General features: G+C 34.9%; 1 protein-coding gene and 1 long non-coding RNA gene across 2 annotated transcripts in view; one reads left to right on the top strand and one right to left on the bottom strand.

Annotated features, from left to right (window-relative positions):
* The window catches only part of LOC145671226 (cationic amino acid transporter 2-like), a 1,570,353-nt gene that overhangs the window by 129,571 nt on the left and 1,415,515 nt on the right, over positions 1-25,267 (bottom strand). The window lies entirely within an intron of this gene.
* On the top strand, positions 13,518-24,559 carry LOC145671228 (uncharacterized). Its single transcript, XR_014128491.1, has 3 exons — positions 13,518-13,620; positions 14,474-14,607; positions 24,277-24,559. It is a non-coding gene; the product is annotated as an uncharacterized LOC145671228 (long non-coding RNA).

Below are 25,267 nucleotides of genomic sequence, written 5' to 3' on the forward strand. Positions count from 1 at the left end.
CCATATAAATACGGATTCCGTACCTGTTGCATAAAAGCTACAATGTAAAAAACACAGGCATTACTCGAGCACACTGTTCTATCAAGTTTTGACACATTTTTTAATTCTCAGGTTGGGTTAAAGTTCTTTTTTTTTAAAGCAGCACTAAATAAGAAGCTCCAGTACTACATACAGATTAACTTCATAAGGGCTCAATGTAAATACAGTGTGGACGTATGGTACAAACACGAACGAACTTGTGCTAGGTGCCAATAAAAGCATGAATGCTATCTAACCGAGTCAGTGCAGGACGAACCTGGTGGCAGTGTTCGTAGGTTTCTTTAAGAAAATTTCCCTCGACTGACACAAACTTTTCACTTTATCAAATTTTCCGTTGTTTGTTGAGTGTCCAATACCTATGACAGAAGTTATGTAATAATTTTAATTTAGCTATATTAAGGGAACTACCATCAGTGGCGTCATTTAGGGGGCAGGGAGGGGTAATTGCACCCCATGAGATTGATATTTATATAGATTTTTTGAATAGAATAGTAGTCAGTGGAAAACGCAAAATTTTACTTATATCAAGGGTCTTGCCCTCCTACAAGCAAGATCTGAAATGACGCTTCTGCTACCAACCACATTTGTTTTATTCATTTGCATTTTTCCTTCTATTTTTACGTTTACTTTTTTTTTTTTTTTTTTTTTTTACAAAAGTATACACTCAGCCAACAAAATGAAGTATAGTGAAATCTTTCAGTTTAACATCCCATGATTATGCCTTTAGGTTAAGGGAGACGATGATTAAAGCAAGTGAATGATGATGGAAGAATGAGAAAGTGGGAGGAGACGGGAGTACCTCTAGAAAATCCACGAACACAATGTTGTTTATCACAAGCTTGCTTGGGTGAAAATCGTACCAAGGAAACCATGCACCTGAGGTAAGCGCTCCCCACTGAGCCACCGTGCACCCCATCAGCTAACAATGGGTGCAAATTATGCTACTTGCAGCACACACAAACTTTTGTAATTGTATTGGTTTATTTCTGAATAACAAAGAACAATTTAAGTAGTGATATTCGTTAATCAGTCAACTAGAGAATTCCCCTGAATTTTTCACGTTTTATCGAAAAATTCCCTTTTTTCCTTTTTGCTAAATTTACCTATGAAATTTCCCTAGATTAGGGAACTTTCCCTGAAACTACGAACACTACGGTGGCTGTTTCAGCTGAATTACTTATTGTTTAACATGGGTGTTGGTTTCGTTACTCATCGGGAAGTGTGGGAGCCTGAAAAAGTGAAGGTAGGCGAGTTGCACAGAAGGTTAATTTTTTCGAGTTTCATGTCAATTCCTTCATTGTACCTATTTTTGTATTATTATTCATACATCTCATCCATCACTGTCTCCCTTTACCGTCTGGTTAGATTCTTTGGCTTGGTGCAGTTCAACCTGGTTAATGTCTTGTCCGTACAATGCTGGGACTTTATACTGGTACATTTCAGTCAGGATATGAATCTGACAGTACAGTGCTTTTGAATCCGTCTTACCAAGGGCCGAGGTGGTGCATAGTGTCCTTCGTTCGATCCCAATTTCCGCCAAGTGAACTTTGTAGTAGACAAACACCGTGTGCGTGGGTTTTCTTAGAGTTCTTTCGTTTCCTCCCACTTCTTCATTTCCCCATTTCCTTTATTTCTCAAGTGACAAATTCATCTCTCAAAATATGTGCTATTACCCCTGCGTATACATGAAAGAAAAGCACCTTTTTTAAGGGATACAGCTTTTTTCAAGCTTTTTTTAATATTCAACTAGTACCTTCGTTTTCCCTGTAATGAAATCTACAATTAAAAATCTGCCTTGACAAGATTCAATACTTATGACTACCATGTACTATTCTACTCCTCCCCCACGCAATTTCCTTGTACACGCCCCTGGATGGAAAAGGACTAGTCCCCAAAATCCAAGTCTATCAATCAGTATCATATTTAGTTATTATTTCAATTAAACAAAAGTAGGCTTCGGAAGAAACCAATAAACTTCTGATTTTCTTTCCCTTCAAAATAAGAAATAACCAATCTTATATACAGCTTGAGGGGCCGCGGTGGCTCAGTGGTAGAGCGTTCACCTCTGGTGCTAGGGGTCTCGGGTTCAAACCCTGCTCCCGCCAAGTGAACTTTGTGGTGGACAAACACCGTGTGCGTGGGTTTTCTCGGGGTTCTCCCGTTTCCTCCCACTTTCTTCATTCCACCATTTCATTCATTTCTCATCATCACCGTCTCCTTTAGCCTAACCGGCATAACCGTGAGCTGCGCTTTGACTAGATTTAACCACTTTTGTAACATTCTTCGTACTATGTTTTAATATATGTTTTGATTTGCTTGGGTCGCCACCACGCGTTCTGACGTGGAAAAGTCTTCTCAGAAGATTCCGGTAAGTGTCAGGATATTAAGTGTAACCGCATCGGTAAAATAATCACATCGCGCGGAACAATGAACACCGCGACTTAACTAATTTCTGTGGATGATAATTAACTAGTTAGCAATAAAATAAAATCAAATGTTACTGTCATTGCTTTACAAATTTATACTCAAACAGAGTTACAAAAGCTTCATGCCGAAATACATGCAAGTTTACGACATTCGCTCTAAGTTTAGCATATGACATCATGTCACTTTCACTGTAATTGTTTCATGGAAATATGTTTTAAAACATTTTTTATATTTATTTTACTTGGAAGTTGTTCATGAATTTAGGTATTCCTTACATGTACAGTAATTGATTTAAGTAATTTATCGGCACAAAGGTCTCATTCATCTTTATTCATCGTATAAAATATACTATTTCGAAGATATCCCTTTTGTTACTTTGCAGCATGACGACTGGGTACCTATTGTGTTTCATTATTATCATATTTTCAAAGTCTTCGGCAAGGTCAGGCTTAGTCTTACACACATAATTCAGTTAATTCATTCATTTACTATAATAATCATCATCTTCATTTGAGTATTACATATATTCACATACTATTATTATTCATAATAATCATCTCGACTAGCATAGCCTTGCATACGATTCATATATTATAATTTGCATACAAGAATAATATTTGGTACCACCCATCAGTCATTAACTCCGCTGATCGTAAAGACAAAATAGGTATCTCGTACAACAGGACTAATTTTATATTCATTAATATTTACGATGTTTAATATGCCGATAATTATATTTGCTAGCTTTAACTGTTACATAAGGAAAGTATGAAGATGTCCCAGTCTTTCTAACTATCTTAATTTCGTACATAAACAGACACCAAAGAACACTGAAATTTTGATTTGAAGTTTGAATTATATTTTGATTACTATTTCTACATATTTAATATCTTTTAGGTGGCACACGGTGATAAAGAAGGGCCTAAGCCCCTAGAAAGAACTTTTTAGTGCACCATGTTAATTACTTGCTTGTATGCCATATAATTAATTATAAAATTTCAGATCTTTACGTTTGCACTTTGAAGATTGATACCTGTCAGTTGTTTTATTAAAATTGGATTCGGCACTTGAATTATTTGACACTTGTATGAATAACAAAATCAACAGACGAAATCTAATCAATTCTTTCTTTTTATTATTATCGATTTAAATCTTAAATCTTTCTTCTTCTTTTTCGGACAATTAAATCTTTTATTAATTAATATTCTAAACTAGGTGTAATTTTGGTGCAGATAAAGAATAACATAACAAATTAAATAACTTAGGAAATTCTAAGAAATTCTAACTTTGGTAAATTAAACAAACTATTATGAAATGCATTACATAAACACAATAACATAAACTAATTCTGTTTAAATAAACTGTCACGCGTAACAAATAAAACAGGACTGTTGATGCCAGTAGTGGGGCATAACAGTTTTCCCTCCTGCCGACAAAAAAAAGATGTTAATTTTTTTTTACACTTCACGTTCATTAATTTTCTCTGATTCCTTTGGACATATCCTGTAAAACGACGATGAACACGATTACTTCACAACTTTATAACTAGGTAGGGACCAACTCATTGCGAACATCTATATGAAATGACAAACAAAATCAACTTCTTTATATTTTTATAGTCTTCTCTTCCTGATAGCAATTTTTCTTGTTTTTTTAAACTATTAAAAGTTATTTAAATTTCACAATTAGATATTATAACAATTTAAATTAAATTTTGAAATATATTTTTTTTTCAGAATTTTGTTGTTATACTGGAATGTGAGTATGTAGTTGACAATTCATTAAAAATATCAAACAATGGAACAATAATAACAAAAATGGAACAATAATAACAAAACAACAAGAAAACAAATATGAAACGTCATCTATTTCTCACTGTTTTTTTCGCCTCTTTCTACGCGAAATGAATCTTACTTTGTATATCTTCTTTCTTTCCTTCTCTTTCGATTTCTTCCAATTATGCCTTTCTTCTCCTTTTGTCCTTTCCTCCTATGATGTTTCCACATCTTATTGTATTGTGCATTCTTTACTTTACTTTTTCGACTTTTCCACTGTTTTCTTCCTTCTGGAGCTTTTCTTGTTTTCGTCTTGTTTGCACCGATCAAAATTGTCATAAATTTCAATTTTCTTCTCTTCCAATACATTAACTTGCTCTTTCGTTTTCCTCGTTCCTTTCGTTTACTCTTTTTAGATATCTAACACCAAAATCTATTCTTTTGCCTTTTCTCCGCTTCGAATTTCTGAGATTAATGTCTACTATTTTCTTCATTTTTCTTTTTCTGTTTCTGCTTTTTCTTCCCCTTATTTTCTTTTTTCTTTTTCTGCGCATTCTATCTTTGCACATTATCATATTTCTTTTTCCCATCTCTCGTATTTGGATCTCTTCTTTAGGTTTATTTATCTTCTTAAGAGATCTTTCATTTAGCCAATTCAAAGTTTTCGTACTCTTATCTGACAAAATTTCATCTTGTATTCTTCCATCCAACTTATCTATGTCGTCGATTCCGTTGGTTGTCTCTACAGGAGCGTTCTTCATACTATCTTCTTTTCTCTTGGGTATTTCTGTAATCTCCTTCTTCATATCTTCAACTCCAGCATTTAAATCATTCTTTATTTCTTCCCTTAATTTCTTTCTGAAATTTTCCAGTCGATTAGTGAAAGTAGTTATGCCATTCAAAATCTCCGACTTACATTCCGAAAGTTGTCGCATTATCATTAATAACATTTGCTGGTTCTTTACTTCAATTGGTATATTCGTGGTTTCTTCAGAATTATGGGTTTCCACAAATTTCATTAAAGTATATACGTCCTTGTCTTTTCTCTGATCCGGACTTTTTGGTCTCAGCAGTGACTGTTCTTTACAAATCGTACTTCCTTCTTTCTTTTCATCCTTTTCTTCATGGTTCTTTGTTACTTCAGTTTGTTCTTCCTCATCACTTTTATTACTTTCGTTGTCATCCAATTAATTTATGGCTTCAATATTTTCACCTTGATGTTGTTTGGACGCTTTCGAGGAACACTTATCACATGTCCATTTAGCCTCATCATCACCCATATTTTCACACTGTTCCTCGTCAAGATTCAGGCACCGGTAATGGAAAACATTTTTACATTCATCGCAAATAATAGTCTTATCGCGAGAGTTCACTTTCCTTTTACCACATTTCTTCATGGCTACTATTAGCTCATTACAACATTTAAAAAGTTCCTTTTCTTTATTTTCCATTTCTTTCACAGTTTCTAGAGACTTCAGCACCTTTGTTTTCACCGTAGCACACCATCATATATTTCACTACATTCATAGTATTAAATAAGAACTTTCCTGGAATACCTGTACAATTATTTACCATTACATCATACTCTTTTCATTCACAGAATAACTGATATTTGGTGCGATTACATCTTATTACCTCCAACATTAAAATTCTGGCTTGGTTACTCCAATAGCATATATCATATCAGGTTGTATATCCTTCCGAAGAAATTCAATTTTAGAGAAATTGTCATTGCGAAATACTCAAATTTTGTTTGCGCTGAAAATCAAACTAAACGGAGTGAGATGCTTAAATTAATCCAAGATCTTTTGAACCAATCCATAAACACCAATACCAGACAAATACCAGCGGAAATATTCCTTGGATATTCGGCAGTGGACAACTACAAAAGAAGATATAACTGGCCGGAAGAACTATATCCTCTTGATTTGCATGATAGAATTCTAATGTTGCGTAACCCTGTTCTGACAATGGACAATTCTACGACATATAAAGCTAAAGAAGTAGACTTAAAAGCTGGAGATTTAGTGATGAAGAAAACCCATTACCTATCGTCAGCTTTTAAAAGTGAAGCAGCAAAATATTTACATTCCTACATAGGACCTTACATTGTTACCAAGGTATTGCGAAATTGTGCATTATTAACTACTCTTGATAATAAACCTATAGGTGCGCACAATATTCGTAATTTAAAGTATTACAATTGCTCTTCCGAAGAGAGAAGAAATCTTTTAAGAAAATACAACAAGGATTATTTAGCACCTCCAAAGCAATCAGAGAAAGCTAAAGAACGTGAAGTGTAAAAAAAATTGTTTTGCCAAAAATTTTTTTGGGCGGCAGGAGGGAAAGCTGTTATGCCCCAGCATTGGGTCTAACAGTGTCTCTCGTATTTGTAAACTGTAATTATGTAGTTACTTATTTATGATATTTAACATGTTAATATGTTTAATTATTCGTTATATTTAATGTTTAATTCCCCAAGTTCTTACTTTATTATGTTAAATGGTTAGGTTATTATTGATCTGTACCTAATTGTTTTATTAATTATTCAAACTTCCGATTTAGGAAGAAAAGTAATTACGCTACTAGAAGAAGAAGAACAAATTCAAATAAAAAGAAAGTTTTAAGATATACATTGTGAACAACTAATTGTAATACTTGAAGTTAATTTTTTTAAAAAAGGGGAAAATATTTAACAAAATTTCTAAATATCTGAAAAGATATTTAAAAAATTAAGTAAATCTGAGAAGTACCACGTAATTATTACTAATAACAACTATTTTAAGGATTAAGATTGAATCTTGACGGTGAAATGATACTATTTAATATGTCAAGCTAGACAGTTCATTCTAGGGACTTAGGCCCTTCTTTCTGTCGTCAGCCACCGAATAATAGCTTAAAATGTATATATAATCTCATTCATACGTAATGTCAAAATTCTTGTGCTAGTAAATTTTGAATACAAACAAAATTTTAGTTCAGTATCTTAGCAGTAACAACATATATTCAATGATTATCTTGTGTAATCGATAAGTATATCACAGCACAATTCTTGCAATATCATTCTTCTTTCAATGTTATATTTTGGGATGTCAGCATATTCAACGTTGTAAAGAAGGTACCAAACACCTAATATGGAATACTAAAATAATAATATGAAAGACACAAGGTTATATTAATGAATATGAATATTATGAATTTGAATGAAAATGGTTACTTTTAATGAATATGAATATTACGAATTTGAATGAAAATGATTATGTAGTTATACAATGAATCGATAATTTAATGGAGTAATTATTTATATGAAATGAATTTTGAACCTTGTGGAAAGTTAAATAATAATAATGATTAACTGTTAGGTACCTAGTCGATATGCTGTTTTATTCATAATAGAAGATCGTTAGCAATCTGTATAATTTTGTTAACTAGCTGAATGTAGAGAGAGGATTATTTGTTGTACTGCTAATAATAAATACAGTAAATTTCAATATACCGTAAGTAAAACACAAATTTGGACGATTTGGATAAACATTCTATAAATATGTTTCTATTTGCTTTAAACTTTTGTACTTGTACACAAAACAGATTAATAATAATAACGCAGTCAATATGAGAGTTTCCATATAAATTAATAAGTCACGGTGTCTGGTGTCCCGTGCGATGTGACCGTAATCAAGCTGTGCTTGCTTTTATTACCTCTTCACTTATCTGATTCTTCTGATCGTGTAATCTATAGTCAGATTCAAACTTGTCCACGTTTATATCAGCGTGGTGGCGACCCAGGCTATTTTCAGAATTGAAAGTTGAAGTCTAGTCAAGCTGAAGTAAGAGCGTTACAAATTTTGGCTGCTGGACTGCTTGTATTTCTTGGCTGATGATATGTTAGATCACAAAGTGATTACTTTCATCAGCTGCAAGCATCGGACTGTAGATTGCAGATACGTTGCACCACGCAGGAAAGCCACACCAGAAGAAGAAAACACAAAGCATTATAACATATCAGGAATAGTTATGGTTGCAAATCTACTAAAGATGAAAATAAAATACTTCATCAACTTACGACACAACGGATCACTTTTTATTTAGCTCCAATTAGATTAAGAGGCATGTGCAGTTTCTGATGCGACATATGATTCCGTAGTAGGTGAGGCATTTAAGATACAGTTAGGAAAATGCGTGACGTACAACTCGTGTTTTACATTAGTCATTAGCCATCAGAAGCCAAAGGAGAATCACCATTTATGTATTCAATATATAATTATCTAACTATATTTATTTATTTACTTATTCACTTCATCAAATATTATATCTATTAATCATCTTTGTCGCAGGATATATCATAGATGATTTCCTTTAACAGCATGAGGCATACTAGACATGCAATTACATTAATATAAAGCCAACGCATTGTACAACAGAATCAGCCTGTTAATATTAATATTAAAACTGTGACTGCCATCGCATTTGTTTAACCTAATTTAGGATTAAACAGCAAGTTCCTGATATGTTACATATCAAATATACGAATACGAGGAAAGGAATATATTCCATTCACGGAATCCTTACGGATTCCGGACGTTTAGATTTAGCTGGACATTATTTGAGCTATATTACGTCCAGAAACAATATATAAAAATTGCCACTTTAGAAGGGAACACATCAACCACCTATTTCTCTATATACCGAAACTACTTTTTTAACATAAAAAGATCAAACTTCATCTTTCAAAGAAGAAGAATAAAAACAGGCATTAATTTCAATATCAATTTTGCCAACATTTCAATGGTGTAGATAAATTTCATGTCATCCTTTACTTTGAAGATCAGTTTGGTAAGAATAAGGGTACAAACAGAGAAATAACACAAAACGCTGTAATGGATCAAACCGGTCCATTACAGTTTGCCCCGTCTTCAAATAAAAAATATAATATTTTTTTAAAGCGATAAAATTGAACGAACTACCTATAGATCGATTCAACAATTTAGCACAAAAAAATGTATTTGCAACGTTCTTCAGTACTATGTAAGCTCACTCAACCGATTCTCAACTATTCAACACTAATGTACCCTTTTTCCTACTTACCCGTCGCATAGATATCATTAACAAACAAGAAACTAACTGAATTATATTATCACAACATATTGAACACATGATTAGCAAATTGGATAGCAAGTTGAACACATTATTCAACTGTTCTCTTAGCTACAAAAGTTGATCACCTCTTTTCAAAAGAATAACATCACAAAATTTCTTCCGAAATTTCCAGTTCATCAGTTCTTTCATGTCAGTCCAGTTTTTCATCCATCTGAATTCGCGTGCTTCTTTCTTTCTCTCTCTTTTGTATACATCTTGGCGCACGTAACGAACTTTCTTGCAGGTATTCACCCAACGTACTTTCTTCTTTATTTTCTCTTTCATTCTACCTCGTTTACACCACAAAATTATCCTCTTTTTTCTTCTTCTCTTAGGATTCATAATCATCATCATCATCACTTTGTTCCGTCCGGGCTTCTTCAGATACATGCAACTATGTTTTGCTTTCTCAAGTCCACAAAATTTCATTTTCTTCTTCTTTCGATGCTCTACTAGTTTCATTCCTGGCTTCTTCAGATACATACATACATCTTTTGTTCGTTCAAGACCACAAAATTTCATTTTCTTCTTCTTTAGATGCTCTACTTGTTTCATTTCTGGCTTCTTCAGATACATACATACATCTTTTGTTCGTTCAGGACCACAAAATTTCATTTTCTTCTTCTTTCGGTGTTCTACTAGATCTATTCTTTTTCTCGTTTTATTTGCTTTCTTATATAACTGTTGTACTTCTTCTGGTGATGCTGTTACAAATATTTCAGTTGCTTCTTTGCTGTCGAATTCTACAAGAGGTTTAGGAGTTTCATATATTTGTTTCAAGATAACTTTACTATCTTCTGGAAATTTTTCAGGTAACAACGTAATGCATTTCTGAGTATCGTCTTGTTTATTAAAAGCAACACTATTACCAATGCTTTCATGTTCATTCTTAGTAGCGTGTACACTTTCCGACGACAGAACCACTCTATCGTTTGGTACTACTTCATATGATCCTGTTCGTACTTTGTCATACTGTAATAAATCCAACTGACTTGGCGCGGATCCATGTATCATTCCTTCCATAGCTAATTCTCTTCCACTTCCTTTAACTTGCAACTAGCTTCATCACAGCTATCCGTAATAATTTGCTCCTTTTCATTGATGTACTCAGTCACTGGGTGTTCCTTATCTAAAGAAGAATTACATTTCATTCCTGATTCACTGTTTTCATCTCTACTTGAGTTCTCTTGCTCTGAAGAGAGCGTTAAACAAACTGGTTCCTCACGAGCTTTGCTTCGAGTGCATTTGGTTGGATTCAAAAGGTTAGTTTTTGTATTAGCCAACGTAATTGTCTCTCTAATTTCACTGTTATTTTCGTCCGTCCTATTAGATATTTCATAACATTTCTCTGATGAGATTTCATCTTTCAACTTGTCACCATTATGATCACTTACAGAAATGATTTTCACTTTTTCAGGAAGATTTCTTTTACATTTCTGACAATGATTCAAATATGCTGAAGTATAACCACAAAAACAGCAAACAGCTAGTTTTCCGGGTATTACCTTAGGTTCTCCCTGAGTAACCTTCATTTGTACAATGTGCGAGGTGTCTGCAGTATTCTTCACCTGTCCCATATTTTCAAAATATTGTTTACTGCTTGTTAGATTCTTTTCAGTGTTTTCACACAACTTCTTATTTTCATCTTGGGTTTGATCCTTCGAATCACAAACCTCATTTAGATTATTATTTGACTGTTGGATTAGAATCCCTAACAGCCTCTTAATAGTTTCAAAAGTTGCATTAATGTCATCTAGGTCAGTGTACTTTTCTTCTTGTGGTACTTCTTTCAAAACTAATTGCGGCACACTTTCTTTTTCGCAATCAGCATTCACTTTTTCACTCTTACAACGATCACATATCCAAACTTCTTCTTTCAAAATCAACTGTTCCAACATTTCGTATGTCATGTTTATACACCTACAGTGGTAACTATAATCACACGTGGCACATATTACAGATGCCACTATTTTACGTCCTTCCTTATCTGATACCTTTTTGTTCATGCAACAGGCATGCATTCTGACTTTACTCTGTTCTTTCGTGTCATCCATCATGTATATGTTTCGTCCAGAATCACATAATTCATTCGCTTCTGGATATCTCCTTTCTCTCAGATAATAGGACTTGTTTTCTCCTGGGTCACTTCTCACTCCGCCATGCACGAAACTTCTTCTCCACATAAGTTTCTGTGTCCTGGATCAACGGTCGCCAATTTTGTAATAGTCCTCTCTTTCTGGACTGCTTGTATTTCTTGGCTGATGATATGTTAGATCACAAAGTGATTACTTTCATCAGCTGCAAGCATCGGACTGTAGATTGCAGATACGTTGCACCACGCAGGAAAGCCACACCAGAAGAAGAAAACACAAAGCATTATAACATATCAGGAATAGTTATGGTTGCAAATCTACTAAAGATGAAAATAAAATACTTCATCAACTTACGACACAACGGAACACTTTTTATTTAGCTCCAATTAGATTAAGAGGCATGTGCAGTTTCTGATGCGACATATGATTCCGTAGTAGGTGAGGCATTTAAGATACAGTTAGGAAAATGCGTGACGTACAACTCGTGTTTTACATTAGTCATTAGCCATCAGAAGCCTAAGGAGAATCACCATTTATGTATTCAATATATAATTATCTAACTATATTTATTTATTTACTTATTCACTTCATCAAATATTTATATCTATTAATCATCTTTGTCGCAGGATATATCATAGATGATTTCCTTTAACAGCATGAGGCATACTAGACATACAATTACATTAATATAAAGCCAACGCATTGTACAACAGAATCAGCCTGTTAATATTAATATTAAAACTGTGACTGCCATCGCATTTGTTTAACCTAATTTAGGATTAAACAGCAAGTTCCTGATATGTTACATATCAAATACACGAATACGAGGAAAGGAATATATTCCATTCACGGAATCCTTACGGATTCCGGACGTTTAGATTTAGCTGGACATTATTTGAGCTATATTACGTCCAGAAACAATATATAAAAATTGCCACTTTAGAAGGGAACACATCAACCACCTATTTCTCTATATACCGAAACTACTTTTTTAACATAAAAAGATCAAACTTCATCTTTCAAAGAAGAAGAATAAAAACAGGCATTAATTTCAATATCAATTTTGCCAACATTTCAATGGTGTAGATAAATTTCATGTCATCCTTTACTTTGAAGATCAGTTTGGTAAGAATAAGGGTACAAACAGAGAAATAACACAAAACGCTGTAATGGATCAAACCGGTCCATTACAACCGTGGGACGTAAAATTCAAGAATTTCATTTCATTTTTTTCCTTATATACAGCTTTACAAAACACACGACCTCATTGTTTCGGGATTTCGGCCTTCAAGACTTCAACCTCTGTAGCATACAGAGTATAAATGTAAGGCATTATACTGAAACTTTGATTTCATTTGTTTCATTTGAATGTTTGCAACGATATGATTTGGCAGGGTTTTTAATAGTAACGAAATGCTTCTGGCATTTATCTTTTATTCTATCTTTTATAGTAGTCAGTATTCTAATCCAAACAATTTCGGTAGCCCCTACTACCTTCCTCATTAGAGTTGGGAATTTTACAAGCAAACCATACATGCAAAACTCTACGATGACATCGTGAGAGGTGTAATATTTTCCGTGTGAGCTATTCGTGCAGCTGAGAAGGTAGCAAGCGCTACCGAAATGTCACGAATATAATACTCAATACTAAAGAACACGAAGTAAACTGAAAATATTTCGAGGTTTTGAAGAACAGGTTTACACGTTTAGCTCGAAAGTTTAGTCTTATTTCAGTGTTTTATCAGATACCAAATTAATATAAAACTAAATATTATTAGGTAAAAATTTGTCATACTAATTTCGGGAATATCTGACTTATTAGTTGTACGTACAACCAGTAACAGCACGATCTGCCTGGTTTTATCATAGTTTACTTTGCCTGAACAAGAGTCTAATTGCTACTTCACATTATTCATGTCTGCGCATTTCTAACATTGCAGTAAAACATGACAATGAACTACTTTGGAACTTCATGACTAGAAAAAGGTAAAATATATTATTTAATAGAATATATTTGTATAACAATTAAATTTTTATATTTCAGATCGATGCTGAATTTAAAAATTTGTTCGGCGCGACAGAGTCTGTTTTCAATGTCATCTGTTTGGGAGTGATAATTTTCTTTAAGGTTTCGCTAGAGAACGTTCTTGGTGAGTAAGATCAAGGTTTCGTGTATATTTATCATATTTCAGGTTGCATGTATAAATATATACACAAGAGTCTATTTGTCATCAACACAACCCTACTTCTGGCAAAGCACCCATTTTTTTCTTTGCATTATCTTTTTATAGTGTCTTTTCACAAACATTGTTTTATTGTTATAATTCAATCGCAGAAAATAGTGGCTTTTATATGCTTTACTTTGAGAAGTAAAAATAAGTCAGTATTTTGAAACATGTAATACCTTTAAAATAAACGTACATGAACTCAAAATTGCACATCTTTGGCTTATTATCTTCACGTCTTAAGACAGTGATGGGCAAAGCATGGCCCGCGGATTAGATGTAGCTCCTTAAACGTTTCCACCCAGCCCACGACGTGATTCATTACCTGACGAATATAACTTCACTTCTGAGAATCAGTGGATTATACTTCCAGCCAAATTATGAGAAATGTTTAAAAATGTATTCACAATACCATTTATCACATTCCCCTTCATGATCTTTCGAGTATTAATAGAGCTTGGTTTTACAAGTGATACAATCACTGTTGTTCTTTTTTAAAATTATATTGGCCCACCTATCATTTGTTTTTTATTTTTTCGTTTTTTTTTGGCCTGCGGCCTAAAATGTTTCCCCATCATTGTGCTAAGGAATATAACAATTGTCTAGTGCTTTAGAAAGCAGTACACTTTAAGTAAAACCGTATTTCAACTCATGGTAGTTTTTGAATAATTTAGTGTGATTTACATTGTACTTCAAAAAATATTTTGGCAGACAATAGCAATATCTACTAATTCCAAACATTATTATATACTGACTTAGTCATATTTTCTCTCTATAGCAATGAATTGCGCACTACATTTGCTTCCATTTCTACTACCACAAGGTGTAATCACACGTAAGAAAGGAGCTAAAATAGTAAGGAGAAGGCCGGCACCTTACAGGAGCCACGAATATGTCATTGCAGAGCTACAGGTAAGTCGTGTCAGGCGTTTCATTGGACACATAATTTTTGTATACCTTCCTGATTAGGAATATGTCCATTATCGTTCAATTGTAGTTATAGTTTCGTAATTACAGAGTTAATACATTTACTTTCCAGGTTATACGTTTTGGAAATATCTTAATAGAAGGATGGTTTTATAAATAATTTGATTTGCATACTAATGGATGCTTCTAACGTCATCTGTATATGTAGCAGGGTTGGCAAAAACCATGGTTTTTATTTTTAAAAAACAACAAAAAATCCGTTTTTTTGGTTTAAACCAGTTTTTTTTTTTTGTTTAAACCAGGTTTATTTGGTTTAATTAATTTGCTCTATATATTCATATCATATATGGACAGAAATAAGTTTGTTTCGCCTTGATGTTATTATGCAACAGCCGGGTTATGCTGGAAGGGGTCACATAAGCTTAAAGCGGAATAAAAACTGCTTCTCGAGTTACATCTGAGAGAAATTGTCCTCCATTTGAACTCGAAACCAGGACTAATTGGCCCCAAATGCGATACGTCTGCCGACTCACTCACGAAGGAATCCTGATAAAAATACGTTGTACTGATCTTTACATGCTTCTTAATATAGCTCTCAAGAGTCATTTCAGAAGGACAAAAAGATAACAGTTGCACAAGTGAAACCATTATACTGAATTACATATGAACAATTTCAAAGTACTACGGAGTACAGAAGAACTAATTTACTTCAAGTTACCGTACGCGCCTTTGGCGCGGGAGACCCGGGTTCGATTCCTGGCGGGAGCTCATGTGGTTCGGATTCCACGTTAATCAGTAGGTCCACGTCTCATATAGCCTCGCTGCTGAACGGAACGTAAAACTCAAAATCAATCAATCAATCAATTAATTCAAGTTAGTTAACGACTTTTATTGGTCCAAATTAAAGGAATAAAACGACTTAATTTGCATATCATAAAAATACGAATTATTTGAGTCAACTTTGGCTCAGACTCATTTATACATAAATAGATATCGAAGATACTTCTCATTTCACTAAATGCCTCTCGTGGGGTCTGTATGACCCCCCCCCACACACACACACAAAGTACGGCATTTCGATGTATTTTATCAATAGTAAACATTGAAACAAAACAATATTTAGAATGTTTCTTTGATTGCAATTACATAACAATAATAACTATTGTTGCAATACAAAAAATCACAAAACAAACATTTATAAACTCACATAAAATAAGTTGCTTTTGTAGTATAATCTTTTTGAGTAATGAATGGGGAATTTAGGTCTGAATATAGTACGAATAATATACGGGAGTGAAACGTGATAACACACAAATGTGTGTTCATCAAGATTTTACAAACCCTTACACTTTTACGAACATTTTCGGTTTTTGGTTTAAACCATGGTTTAAACCACCTTGGTTTAAACCAGCCAACCCTGATATGAAGTCATTAAGTTTCCTTTCTATGAATAAAGAATCTGTATTCTCAAGCAGTGGCATAACTAACAGGCTCCCGGTATTTAAGTTTCGGAGTATGACTTTATAATGTTTGGATGTTAAAAACACTTTGCAGAGTTCCTCCGTGGCTAAGCGGTTAGCGAACGCGCCCTTGGCGCGGGAGACCCGGGTTCGATTCCCGGCGGGAGCTCATGTGGTTCGGATTCCACGTTAATCAGTAGGTCCACGTCTCACATAGTCTCGCTGCTGAAAGGGACGCTAAACTGAAATTCAACTCCATTCAAAAGCACTTTGCAGGTTTCATATTACTGCAAGAGTACTCTACCTTAGAGGAAAAAGAAATCACGGAACCAGTTATAATAGATTTAGTGAATTCTACTCGGAAAATGTATCGCCTTTTGTTGCAACAACTAACAAGTTTCCGATGAGTAGTGAAGAAACAATTTAGTGAAATTTTAACTTGGAATTAATTAGCCAATTATTTAGTCGTAGATAACTTCCAATGGTATGTCAAGTTGAGGCCCCCTAGAATAATGATGGCATTTGAAGTGAAATCCTTACTAAACGTGTTCGATACTTCTTGGGGCGCCAGTTGATGGTTTACTAAAGTAAGATCCAGATTACATATATGCTTCATCTTAAAGGAATGTATTTCGTTCAGATAGTGGGGCAGCAGAAACACCTTAAATTATTTGCAATGCTTTTGAAAATAATACGGTGCTTCACAAGTTAACTAAATGAGACAATATTTCACCCAGTTGAAAGCCTTACTAAATATATATTTTGTCTGGGGCTCTAATAGGACACATTTTTCTGAATGAGGCTCGGAACACATTTTCGTTTCATTTTTTTTCCTGTTATGTGGTAAACCCAGGCCCGTGCTGGCCCACCGGGACACCGGGACGTTTTCCGGTGCGCCCTCCAAAATATCACAGTATAAATAAAGGTACAAGTTTTAGTAATAAATTCTTACAGTTTTATTGGTAAAGAACCCGTAAAAGGTGCACTGCGCCCTTTACATTAGGCGCCCTTCCGAGACCACATCAAAGATGAACGATATTATTTACTCTTCTGTATAGCACAGTTCTGTACAATAAATACACACAATTACTGTTGGCGAAGATCCCGTGAAAGATACAGTGCGCCCTTTACATAAGGCGCCCTACGAAACATCACATTATAGATACTGTATTTGGTTTTGGTTATCCTGTATACCAGCTTTGTTTAATAAATTCAAATACTGACTGGTAGTAGAGAACCTGTGAAGAATACAAGGCGCCCTTTACATAAGATGCCCTGCGAAATATCACATTGTTTTTTTTATTTTATTTTATTCTTCTGTATTTCATTTTTGTATTATAAGTTCATACAGTTGCTATTAGCAGAGAACAGATAAAGAGTATAATCTAACTAACTAACTAACTCTATCGCCTATGGAACCCGGAGGTTCAATGCCGCGTTCACAAAAGCTCTTCACTGACTTCTATCCTTAGCTAACTGCATCCAGTTTCTACTTTGTATTCCAATTTCTGCGAGATCCATCTTAATATTGTCCTCCCATCTGCACCTAGGTCTTCCTAATGGTCGTTTTCCGATTGGTCTTCTAGTCAAGACTTTGAAAGCGTTTCTACTTTCTTCCCTTCTAGCTATATGACCTGACCATCTAAGCCTCCTCGACTTGACGACCCTAACAATATTGGGTAAACCGTATAAATTATGTAGTTCCTCGTTATGAAGTTTCCGCCATTCCCCATTCCCGTTCTTCTTGGGTCCGAATATTCGTCTCAGGATCTTGTTCTCAAATACTTTCAGAAAGTTATATAGCTATAAAACGAAACAATGTGATACATCAAGAATAGTTCGGATAGTCAAACGTACGATGCATTTATGTAATACTACACCTACACTAGTCTCTAATTTACGATTTTTACGGCATCGAAGCTTTCACACTCTTAATATGTATCCACATATCCGAGCATATTGATTGTTCCTGTGTGTTTTAAAGCAGTGTTCAGATAATGAGTACCTGTTGTATTTCTGAAATAAAGCTGTATTAATTTCCGTAAAATGTGGTCTTCCTGTCACCACGGCACGGCGCGTCCTCAGGTTGTGGATCGAGGAGAAGGCCTCTGGGATATAGTGGTTAGCTGTGAATATACTGAGTAAGCAGTTGCGGACAGACAACGGGTGATAATCCAGCTTGAGAATGTGGTGTGAGGCTAACAACCTCATCCATTAAAAAAAAAAAAAAAAGATTTTTCAGATAAGTTCGCAGAATCCTCGGATCAGAACTGATAACTTGGCACGAACTCCGCAAAGTAAAATCGACATGAGATTTGGGACATAAAATATACGAAGTCTATATAGGACAGGCGCGTTAAAATTTGTAAAAAATGAGTTTAGAAATTGAGGTTGGACCTAGTCGGATATCAGGAAGTTAGATGAGAAGGAAATGGAGGAGTCAAGTCGGGAAATTTTACGTTCTTTTACAGGGAACAAATTAAAAATTACCAACTAGAAACAGGACTTTCCGTTCACAAACGAATACGTAATATCAGCAATTACATAGGTTGAATTTGTTAATGATAGATTTTCTTTTACTTCTCTTAAGGGTCGGTGGTGTACTATTATTATTTTAAATGCACATGCCCCAATAGAAAATAAGGATGGCGATTAAAAAAGAGACAGTTGTTACGAAAAAATAGAACGGGTATTTGAACATCACCTGCAATACCATATGAAAATTCTGTTATGCGGTTTACATGCGAAGTTAGGACCAGAGGGTATTTTCAAACCGATTATAGGGAATAAATGTTTGCATAAGAAAGGTTGTGACAATGGCGTTAGAGTCGTGATCTGTGCAATATCCAGAAACCTTATCGTGAAGATTACAAAATTCCAACATCGCGACGTTCATAAATATACTTGGACCTCATCAGATGGAAAAACACATGTTCAAACTGATTATGTTTTAGTAGACAGAAAAGAACAGTCTAGCACAACTGATGTTCGGTCGTTCAGAGGAGTTGATTGTGATAGTAAGAGAGAGACTATCGTGGAATAAAGGAAATATTCAATATCTGAAAACAGAGCGGTATTTTTTTTTTAAATAGAGGAGAGTCAGGTGAGAGGGGAGACAGATTGAAGTGTCGAATAGATTCTCGGTTTTAGAAGGTTCGGAGTGCATTAGTGTTCAATATACTTGGTTGAAATTAGAGATAACATTAAAGTTTCAGCAAAAGAAATATTGGAGCACGCAGAAATACGTAGGAACAAACCATGGTTCAACCAGGAATATACTAAACAAGCAGAGAAGAGAAAACAGAAGAAACTGCGTTGGCTACAAAATCTGAACGAAATAACTGCATAAAATTTCATTGTCATCTGGCAGAAAACTTATAAAACTTTTAGAACAAAGAAACGCCACTTTTGAAAGTTAAAATTAATTAACTTGAAGATAATAGTGAAAACAAAAACATTTGGGACAGAAATCAATGGAGAGCTTTTGTAAACGCGGCAATGAGCCTCCTGCGTCCATAGGCGTTCTATATTAAGCTGTTGATACATTTAGTTTCTTTTTACTTGAGAGAAATGTTATTACAGGAACTAAGAAGTTTTCCTGTAGTAAAGATGATTTCGATTCGAGGTTAGCTATTTACGTTAATACTAAAACAAATTTGGTGGTGATTTTTATATAAAATGGCACCCATACTTTCTTTCAAAGTCTCTCTCTGTCTCTCCCTCTACATATATATATTCCCGTTTGTATGGGCGCTCTTTTAGTAGACTTGTCCACCGCCCTCATTAGTATCCCAGCACGGCCCTGGGTAAACCTATTCCAAGCTTTATTTATAAGTTCCTGTTCATATCACATCATACAAAACAACAAAGTTTTAACTCAAATGAATCCGATCAAACAACTGGAAGCTTAATTGGGAGGGCAGTTTCCCCATTCCCTCGCAAAAGTTACGGCATTGATTGAGCGCTTTGCCAATCCTGAGCTCTGAAAGCGAAGAATGGCACCACGTTGATATTGAGAAAGTAGTCAGCGAATTACTTCCCGAAAAAAAAACAAAAAAAAAAAACGCCGGTTTAGAAATATGTGAGCAAGTTCCACAAGTTTTGACGAGTTTTCATATGTTAGTTGTAATGTGAACGTTAGGAAGAAATTAGTTCTGCTCTTGCCTTTGAGGTGAGCGGTCCCAGGTTCGACTCCTGGTGGGGACACTCGGCCGAAAGAGTGTAACAGCTTTTTCAGACCTGCCATCTTGAGTGAAGTCTTTCTTGGGTTTCCTTCATTCATATCATTCAAATGCTGGGATGGAGGTACCTAATATAATGGTCCCAGGCTGCTTCCTTCCTTTCCCAATACTTTCTTCCTTCCCTTTCATCGTATAGTGGGCTCGCTGAGGGACGTCATCTTTCATACGGGATGGGCTAACATGGCCTTAGATGCCGACAGCCCAGAAATCTAATTCCTAATTCCTAGAAATTATTTCTTTTAAGAAACTTTTTAGTCCCATGTGATTGCTTAATAATAATAATAATAATAATAATAATAATAATAATACTAATAATATGCAATTTTTGTATATTAGCAAGTAGTGTCTGACTAGATGGAAAAATAACTCTACTACTGTATAAATTTTACGTGTGCCATGAACGTAGAAACAGGAAGAGCCCTTTTGACATTTTCGCGGGTGGAGGGGGGAATGCATTCTTACAAGTAAACCTTACGTTTGGGTGAATCGAGTTGCTGACTGAGACACATATGAGAAAGTAGTACTAATTGTGGTCAGTATTTCAGTGAAGTTATAGGTGCGAAGCTCCAGGGGTTTCGGAGATATAGCTACCAGAACATCATATGGAAGTACAGAATAGTATTCATACAGTTGGAGGTAAAAGCTCTGTAAGACCTCTTGTAACGACAAAAGGTGAATAAAAAATATATGAGTACATATTAGGACTAGGTGGAAGTCATATAGTAAGGGTATCCTTGACGACGGCCATCTTAAGATCCGCCATTTTGAATTAAGGTTAAGTTTTAAAATAGGAATAGGGTCATGTGATACATGATTTAAGGCGCAAATTTAATCAGAAGAACAATGGTGGCGTTAATTTTGATTTACGCGCAATTGGTAAAAAGTTACAGGGAAATTAAATATTGTTGCAGCATATGTATTAGTCCTTTACCCCACCTTGTAAATTTTGTGTTAATGATAATAATTAAATAAAAAGCAGCTGGATAAATATTAGGTCTATGGAAAGAGTTGCCTTGATGGCGGCCATCTTCAAATCCACCATTTTGAATCAGACAAAAGTTTTAAACAAAACGCATAACATTGACACCTTATTAATAGCAAATTTTACCATAAATCCAACGGTATAATAATTTTTGCTTTATCATTAACCAGCATTTGTTATCGCATAAAAAAGTTGCTAATTTAAGGAAAAATGACCAAAGTGGATTTGTCATAATTGAACTTGGGTCTTTCTTCCAGAAAAATCCTCAATTAGTACAATCAATATGTAGTTCAGAAAAGAGTGCATGACTTGCACAAATGCTCTGCTCACAGTGAGCACACCTGACAAAGGCAATCGAGTTACACTTGACACATTTGTAGTTAACATTTCCGTCAAAGCAGTAGTCGTAAGGAGCGATCCATTTAATTTTGTGCTGGTTAATGATAAAGCAAAAATGGTTATACCGTTGGAGTTAGGGTAAAAGTTGCTATTAATAAGGTGTCACTGTTATCCGATTTGTTTAAAACTTTTGTCTGATTCAAAATGGCGGATTTTAACATGGCCGCCATCAAGGCAACTCTTACGATAGACCTAATATTTATCCACCTGCTTTTTATTTAATTATTATCATTAACATAAAATTTACAAGGTGGGGTAAAGGTCTAATACATATGCTGCAACAATATTTAATTTCCCTGTAACTTTTTACCAATTGCGCGTAAATCAAAATTAACGCCACCATTGTTCTTCTGATTAAATTTGCGCCTTAAATCATGTATCACATGACCCTATTCCTATTTTAAAAACTTAACCTTAATTCAAAATGGCGGATTTCAAGATGGCCGTCGTCAAGGATACCCTTATTATATGACTTCCACCTAGTCCTAATATGTACTCATATATTTTTTATTCACCTTTTGTCGTTACAAGAGGTCTTACAGAATTTTTACCTCCAACTGTATGAATACTATTCTGTACTTCCATGTGATGTTCTGGTAGCTGTATCTCCTAAACCCCTGGAGCTTCGCACCTATAACTTCACTGAAATACTGACCACATTTAGAACCACTTTCTCAGATGAGTCTCAGTTAGCAACTCGATTCACCCAAACGTAAGGTTTACTTGTTAGTTACGCTACTGTTCTCAAAGCATTCTAGTAATTCGTTTAACAATTGCTAAAAAAGTAGAAATCGAATAACGGTGAAATTTTATACTAGGAATGCAATGGATATACCCGATTGCAATGAAATGAGCTGAGCGAGCTTAAACTACGTAATCAGGAAGCGTTTTTCGGTGATTATTCCTCGATGGTACATCGCATTTTTGATTTCGACCTATGTTGTCACTCAGCACGACATACTCTATCAGCGTGCTAAGTTTGGTTGAGATCGGCCAAACGGTCTAGGAGTAAGCGTTTTTCGGTGATTATTCCTCGATGGTACATCGGATTTTTGATTTCGACCTATGTTGTCACTCTGCACGGCATACTCTATCAGCGTGCTAAGTTTGGTTGAGATCGGCCAAACGGTCTAGGAGTAAGCGTTTTTCGGTGATTATTCCTCGATGGTACATCGGATTTTTGATTTCGACCTATGTTGTCACTCTGCACGGCATACTCTATCAGCGTGCTAAGTTTGGTTGAGATCGGCCAAACGGTCTAGGAGTAAGCGTTTTTCGGTGATTATTCCTCGATTGTACATCGGATTTTTGATTTCGACCTATGTTGTCACTCAGCGCGACATACTCTATCAGCATGCTAAGTTTGGTTGAGATCGGCCAAACGGTCTAGGAGGAGTTCGCGGACAACCAAACGGCTAACCCGAGTATAAGAGCTTCGCTTCGCTCAGCTCAATAAATTAGAATTTGTGGTGTGATTCATTGTTTCTTTCTTTTTTTCCTGGAAGGGAAGCTCCGCTAAAAGACGCCACTTATGTTTTTTTTCCCCGTCTCACATAAGCAGAAATGACTAATTTTCAGGTTTATTGTTTCCTTGTCTTGCATAGATGAAACACGTCGAAATGTTTTTGGTTACCTTTCAATTTCCTTATTTTTATAATATTATTTCAATTGATATTAATCCTTCCAGAACGTGACAACCCTACTATTATTATAAAGATCGCCATAGACGAGTCAAGTCTTAAGTCTTTCATTTGATGTTTATTAGGATCACGCAAGTGGGATATATATAATATTGTAATGTTAGTACCATAGGTGTTCATTTTACTCCGACCTCACTCACCTTCATTCTCACAGTGAATTGGCCCTCGCCCTCACCTTCGAAGAGAGTTGACCATCGCTCTCGCCTTCGTGTTGGGAATTTGTCCTCCCTCTAGCCCTGACAGTGACAGTTGGCCCTCACCCTCGCTGTCCAAGCTTGTCATCGCCCTCGCGTCATTATGGTTGAAAGAGAATTTGAGGGTGAGGATGCCCTCGAGAGGGCCATCCTCGCGAGGGTAAACACCTCTGGCTTAGTACGTCCGTTACACCGCTCGATAACTCTTCAACAAAAGATAATTTTAAAATTGTTTTCTGCATTCAACAGCTAGATAATTATCTCGGAGGAGTTCGTTAATGGATGTGATCCACCTACTTGTAGTGATAGAAATAAACCATTTCCGGTTTTAACGTTGATCACTATAGAGCATAGACAGTAATCTCAAATTGTATATTTTTTAATCGATTAAGCGTCCCTAGAATACATTCCATTTCTACTCTAATCACTCTGCTAAAACACTAAACGGTAGATCTACTACAACTTCTGGTTTGAATATTAATTGAAGAAATATTGCGTGATTCTTTTTACTGTCTTTACTAGAGTCTATATTATTGTATTTCAATTGATACTAATTCAAATTAGAACGTAGCAACACTAATATTATTCGAGGTATCGCCATACACGAATAAGATTTATAAGCATTTCATTTTATTTTTATTTCTATTGTCACTAATTACATAATCTCTTTGTTTCCAGGGAGATGAAGGCATAGACACATTTATAGCAAATGAAAAACTTCTGGGAGGATCTCGAACATAGCCGTTTATATTGTCCATTGGCAGTCGACACACACTGTTTTCCAACGAATGCATACATCTGTCATAGTACTTTGTAGGCATATTCAGAGGGTTCATGTATCCTCATTGTCTTATGTAAGTTGTTATAAAAATTGTGCTCAAGTATTTAGCAAATTATTTACTTATCAAAGACATTTGTTACGAAGTCACAGTAACATTGTAACTGAATACTGGATAAGAGACAGGAGGAATGTACATATTCGAGTGTATGTGAAGTATATAATGTATAGACTTAGTTTATTATTTTACAAATAAAAAATACAATGTACAAACATATATTCCTTTAATCAAAATGAAACAAATATATATACATTTAAGATGTTTTTTTTTTGTGTGTGTGTGTGTGTAACGTCGCATGATTATGTTTCAAGGCTAAAGGAGAAGGCAATGATAATGAAGTGATGCAATGAAGAAGTAGGAGGAAACGAGAATATATCGAGAAAACCAGTTCACATAAAATTTGTCCACCATATCAGGCTTACTTGTTTAAAACTACGCAAACCAACATAATGAAAGCTTTAAGTTACAAGGAGCTTGTGTGTTGATTAAATTAAAATTCTCATCTATGCTATTTATGGAAACAACAGGTCTCAGCATAAAAATGTAACCTTGCACATTCAAAATTGAGTAAAAAAGTACTTTAACAATTAGATTATATTAGTATTCAAAAATAGGAAAGGGAGTATTTATTCTGCTGCCTTGCTGGCACAGGGAAACTTTCCCAAAATTACAAAAGTAGATGAATTTCACACTACACTAAAAAATTTATAGTAAGTACGCCTTCTACACATTAATATTGATGTTAGACATTTTCCTCTTCAAAGCTGGGAAATAGAAGTAATTTTTGAAGTACTCGTATTTTTTTCAAAAACTGATTTCTATTTTCCAAC

Source organism: Thermobia domestica, chromosome 15 (genome assembly GCF_964235325.1).
Source record: "Thermobia domestica chromosome 15, izTheDome1.hap1.1, whole genome shotgun sequence".
In the NCBI taxonomy this organism is placed as follows: Eukaryota; Metazoa; Arthropoda; class Insecta; order Zygentoma; family Lepismatidae; genus Thermobia; species Thermobia domestica.